Genomic DNA, 6,000 nt, shown 5'->3' with positions numbered 1-6,000 from the left:
TTCCACACCTGTAAAATAGGAATAATAGTTCATATACCTCAAATGTTATTTTGAGAATTAAGTGAGTAACACTTAGAAAGCACTTAGGACAGGGTCTGGCATGCAGTAACACTCTATAAATTTAGCTATTATTAAGGCAAGGGAATGAGAAGTAACAGAGGAAAGTCATAAATACCAGCAACAGCCTCAGGATCAGTTGGGAAAATGAGAACAGTACACACAAAATTTGTACAGGAATGTTTTATTTGTAATGGCCACAAATAGAAACAATCCAGATGCCTTTCAATGGGCCATGATTAAATAAACCGTAGTATATCCACACCATGGTAAGTTTACTCAGCAACAAAAAGAAATTAACTTAAATTACTTAAATTATTAAATTAAATTCACAGCAAAGAAAACCATCAACACAATGAAAAGGCAACCTATGGAATAAGAGAAAATATTTGCAAATCATCTGTATGATAGGGGTGGATATCCAGGATATATAGAGAATGTATACAACTCAATAGCAAAAAAACACAAACAATCTGATTTTAAAATGGGCAGAGGACATCAGTAAACATTTTTCCAAAGAAGACACACAGAAAACCAGGAGGCACATGAAAAGATGCTCAACATCACTCATCATCAGGGAAATGCAAATCAAAACCACAATGAGATGTCACCTCACACCTGTTAGAATGGCTATAATCAAAAAGACAAGAAATAACAAGTATTGGTGAGGATGTGCAGAAAAGGGAGGCCTTGTGCTCTGTTGGTGGGAATGTATACTGGTAGAACCAGTATGGAAAACAGGATTGAGCATCCTAAAAAATAGAAAATAGAACTTATCTATGATCCAGGAATACCATTTTTGGGTATATACCTGAAGAAAATGAAAACACTAACTTGAAAAGATACACACACCCCAGTGTTTATTGCAGCATTATTTTCAATAGCCAAGACACAGAAGTAACCTAAATGTCTCTCAATGGAGGAATGAGTAAAAAACATGTATTATGTGCGTGCGTGCGTGTGTGTGAACACACACACATGCACACACACTGGAATATTATTCAGCCATAAAAAGAAGGAAATCTGGCCATTTGCGACAACATGGATGGAACTTGAGGGCATTATGTTTTCTAAAAAATCTATTTAAGTTCAATTAATTAACATAGAGTGTATTACTAGTTTCAGAGGTAGAGGTCAGTGATTCATTAGTCTTATATAACACCCAGTGCTCATTACGTTATGTGCCTTTTACTGTCCATCATCCAATTATTTCATCACCCATCTACCCCTCCTCCTACAACCCTTTTTGTTTCTTATGATTAAAAGTTTCTCATGGTTCGTCGCCTCTCTTGTTTTATTTCACCTTGTTTTATTTTTTCCTCCCTTCCCCTGTGGTCCTCTGTTTTGTTTCTTAAATTCCACATATGAGTGAAATCATATCATTGTCTTTCTCTGATTGACTTATTTTCCTTAGCATAATACCCTCTTAGTTCCATCCACGTTGTTGCAAATGTAAGATTTCTTTTTTGTTGTTGTTGGCTGAGTAATATTCCATTGTATATACCACATCTTCTTTATCCATTCATCTGTCCATGGACGTCTAGGCTCCTTCCATAATTTGGCTATTGTGGACATTGCTGCTATAAACATTGGGGTGCAGGTGCCCCTTAAGATCACTACATTTGTATCTTTGGGGGTAAATTAGTAGTCCAATTGCTGGGTTTTAGGGTAGCTCTATTTTTAACTTTTTGAGGAGCCTCCACCCTGTTTTCCAGAGTGGCTGCACCAGCTTGCATTCCCTTCGACAGTGTGAGAGGGTTCCCCTTTCTCCGCATCCTTATTGAGGGCATTATGTTAAGTGAAATAAATCATATATAGAAAGACAAATCTCACCTATATGTGAAATTAAAAAAACAACTCATAGAACACAGATTGATAGTTCCCAGAGGAGTGTGGGGGATGGGGAAAATCAGTGCCGGGGGTCAAATGTATAAATTTCCAGTTATAAAATAGATAAGTCATAGGGATATAATGTACAGCATAGTGATCATAAATAATAACACTGTATTGCATAGTTAAAAGTTGCTAAGAGGGACGCCAGGGTGGCTCAGTGGTTGAGCGTCTGCCTTCAGCCCAGGGTGTGATCCTGGGGTCCGGGATCCAGTCCCACATTGGGCTCCCTGCATGGAGCCTGCTTCTCCCTCTGCCTGTGTCTCTGTCTCTCTGTCTCTCATGAATAAATAAATAAAATCTTTTGAAAAATAAAATAAAAAATAAAAGTTGCTAAGAGAGTAGATTAAAAGTTCTCATCACAATAAAGAAAAATTTAGTGGTGATGATGTTAACTAGACTGATTGTGGTGGTAATTTAAAATACATACAAATACCAAATCATTATGCTGTACACTTGAAACTAATGTCGTATGTCAATTATATCTCAATTATTTAAAAATGAACTATTGTTTACACATGACAACCTGGGTGAATCTCCAGAGAACCATGCTCAGTGAAAAAAAGCCAATCACAAAAGTTTACATACTGTATGATTCAATTTATATAACATTCTTGAGGTGATAAAATTATAGAAATGGACTTACCTGGAGTTCAGGTGGGGCTGAGGGTGGCTGTGGCTACAAAAGGGCAACACGAGGAAACTTGTGGTAACATAAACACTCTGAATCTTGACCGTATCAATGATTTCCTGGTTGTGAAATTGTACTATAGTTTGAAAGATGTTACCATCGGGAGAAACAGGTATCCAGGATCTTTCTATATTTTTTCTTACAACTGCATGTGAATTTATAATTACCTCCAAATAAAAAGTCTAATTAAAAATGAGACCAGTAAGGGATCCCTGGGTGCCTCAGTTGGTTAAGCCTTGGGCTCAGGTCATGGTCCTGGTCCTAGGGCCCTGGGATCTGGACCCAAGGCTCCCTGCTCCGTGGGGAGTTGGCTTCTCCCTCTCCCTCTGCCCTTCTGCGTGTGCTCTCTTTCTATCAAATAAATAAATAATTAAATGAAATCTTTAAAATAAAATAAAAATGAGACCAGTAAAAACAAAAACATAAAACAAGAACAGTAATTTCTACCCATATTTCCTTTCTTACTTTGTGTGTATGTGTGTGTTTAATTTGAAATCTTTGCTGATTTTGTGGTGTAAATAATACTGATTTCAAGCTACCAATGAACCATCACTAACCATGGAATTAGAAGGACATGGGAACAACGAGGCTTCACAAGCCAGTGCGTGCCAGCAAAACCTTTCTGTCCTATTAGTTTGACAAAAGTTAGAAAGGTTGATAATATTCTGTACTGGAGGGGTGTGAGCAAATGCCACTCATGCATCGTTAATGGGAGGGTTCACTGAAATGCCTTTAAAAACATTAAATTATTTATGTTGAAGTACAGCTGACGCATAATGTTACCTTAGTTTCAAGTGTACAACATAGTGATTTAACAATCTTATACTATGCTATGGTCAAAATGATGGTTTTTTTGGAAGGCAATGCTGGATCTTTCAAAGTGTTAGATGTCAAGATTTTGACCCCAAGTTCAATTTTATGGAAATACTTGAACCAGTGCATAAATATACAAAAGTTGCTGTCCACTGCAGCATTATTTTATTTAATTTTTTAAAAGATTTTATTTATTCATGAGAATACACAGAGAGGAGAGAGAGGCAGAGACACAGGCAGAGGGAGAAGCAGGCTTCATTCAGGGAGCCCGACATGGGACTCGATCCCTGGTCTCCAGGATCACACCCTGGGCTGAAGGCGGCGCTAAACTGCTGGGCCACCCGGGCTGCCCAGCATTATTTATAATAGTGAAAACGGTAGACATTTCATTAAAAGAATGGTTAAATAATTTGGGATATGTCTGTGCTGTGGAATATAAAGAAAGCAGACCATACATATTGGCACAGGACGGTCAAGATATCTGGGCAGAAAGCAGACTGCCAACTGCCACACCATATGTATAACCTGATTCTATTTTCAAACAAAAACAAAAACAAAAACCCCTCTGTTTGCCTGTGGATAAAAACAGACATGACAAAATGCAAAGGAAGTTTACTTCTTAAGAAAAGAGTGAAATTAGATAGTATTTACTTTGTATATTTATTTGTATATACTTTGTATGCAGCATTTTATTATTGTTGTTGTTATTGATAAAGGGCAGGGTTTTTTAAATATATATTTTCTAAAAGTCATTTTTGGGCTCAAGTGGGCCTGGAGAGGGACTGTTCCATAAAATTCAGAGAGTACTTTCTTGAGGCCAGGGGCCCTAAAAAAGAGTGTGATGTAGAAGAGAACAGTTATTGAAAAAAAGCCTGGCAACTGGATCATAGATGTTAATGAAAATAGTAAATAAAGCATCAAGAAAGACTAATGTGGCTGCAGAAACAAGTCCTCTAATGTAGGATTTTCGAAGCGCTTGTTCCAAACATGAGGAAGGAGGGCTAAAGTTCTCCCCTTTGCTCTCCAATAGCTTTGCTTCCTCTCAGATCACTTTATTTATTTGTGGGGGGAGGGACAGAAGGGGAGGGAAATCCCAAGCAGTCTGCATGCCCAGCGTGGAGCCCAAGGCAGGGCTTGATTTCACAACAGTGAGATCAGGACCTGAGCTGAGCCTCAGGCAAGAGTCAGAGGCTTAGCTGACTGAGCGACCCAGGCATCCCAGATCACTTTTATTTTATTTTTATTTATTTTTTTAGTTTTCCTCACAGATCACATTTAAAACAGCTTTATTGAGCTATAATTCACATACCATAAAATTCACCCATGTGAAGGGGGCAGTTCAGTGGTTTTTAGTATATTTACAGTTATGCAACCATCAACAAAATCTAATTTTACAATATCTTCATAATCTAAAAAAACCCACCGAAAACCCTACTATTTAGCGGCTGCTTTCCATTCCCTAGCCCCAGTCCTAGGCAACCACTAATCTATGGATTTGTCTTTTCTAGACATTTTATATAAATGGAATCATACAATATGTGGCTTTTTGTATCTGGCTTTCTTAACGGGATATTTTCAAAATCTACCCATGTTGTAACATGTATCAATACTTCATTTCAGGGATCCCTGGGTGGCATAGCGGTTTGGCGCCTGCCTTTGGCCCAGGGCGCGATCCTGGGGACCTGGGATCGAATCCCACGTCGGGCTCCCGGTGCATGGAGCCTGCTTCTTCCTCTGCCTATGTCTCTGCCTCTCTCTCTCTCTCTCTCTCTCTCTCTGACTATCATAAATAAATAAAAATTAAAAAAAAATCTACATGGGCAATCATATTGCCCAGCCACAATTCTTTCTTCCCCTCTCGATTCCTATGTCTCATTTCTTTTTCCTCCCCTCCCTTCCTTCCTTCCATTTGTCTTATTTATGAGGCAAGGATTGCCAGTCAGTCAAATGCAGTGATAATGGTCTTCTTTATCTTGTTGTTTACTTTAATTTGTTGTTTTACCACTAATGTCTATTGTAGGATTTTTGCTAGATATCCTTTGTCAGGTTCAAGAAATTCCCATCAGCCTTCTTCATAAAAAGCTTTTTTTAAAAAATTCTTTTCATGAGTGGCTGTTAAATATTATTGAATTCTCTTTCTGCTTCCACTGAGATAATTATATATTCTCTTTTCTCTAATCTGGTGGGTTGCATTAATAAATTTCCTAATGGTGAATTAACTTTGAAGTCCTGAGATAAACCCTATTTGGTCGTGTTATATTATTTAATACACTGCTGGAGTCAATCTAATATTTTATTGTTTTTGCAAATATGTTTAAAAAGCCTGAACTTTTTTTATATTCTTCTTGCCTCAAGCCTCAGTAACCTTTGCTTAGAGATATAAAATCTGACTCTGATCTGCTCTATTATCTCATGTATTGACAAAGACTCTTAAGTATAATTTTGGCAGGAAGCATGTGAGAATTACCCTTCTCATCTTCAATCTGTTTTTGTTTGATTTAGGGAGGATTAGGTTAAAACTCTGAATATCCATAACCAGACAGGGTTCG

At 37.7% G+C, this 6,000-nt stretch overlaps 1 long non-coding RNA gene across 3 annotated transcripts in view; it reads right to left on the bottom strand.

The window, feature by feature from the left end:
• Positions 1–225: 225 nt before the first annotated feature.
• LOC144280345 (uncharacterized) overlaps positions 226–6,000 on the bottom strand; it is a 29,996-nt gene continuing 24,221 nt past the window's right edge. The window contains exons 4-5 of one of the 3 annotated variants that reach the window (XR_013348777.1): positions 2,594–2,626; positions 226–809 (exon numbers count right to left, since the gene is read on the bottom strand). This is a non-coding gene — a long non-coding RNA (uncharacterized LOC144280345). Of the gene's footprint in view, positions 810–2,593; positions 2,627–2,678; positions 2,698–6,000 lie in introns of those variants that run through there. The other 2 variants (XR_013348780.1, XR_013348779.1) reach the window with 2 other exon arrangements.

This window comes from Canis aureus, chromosome 12 (genome assembly GCF_053574225.1).
Source record: "Canis aureus isolate CA01 chromosome 12, VMU_Caureus_v.1.0, whole genome shotgun sequence".
NCBI lineage: Eukaryota > Metazoa > Chordata > Mammalia > Carnivora > Canidae > Canis > Canis aureus.
Note: the sequence above shows the minus strand (reverse complement) of the source record. Positions and strands in the feature narration are given on the sequence as shown.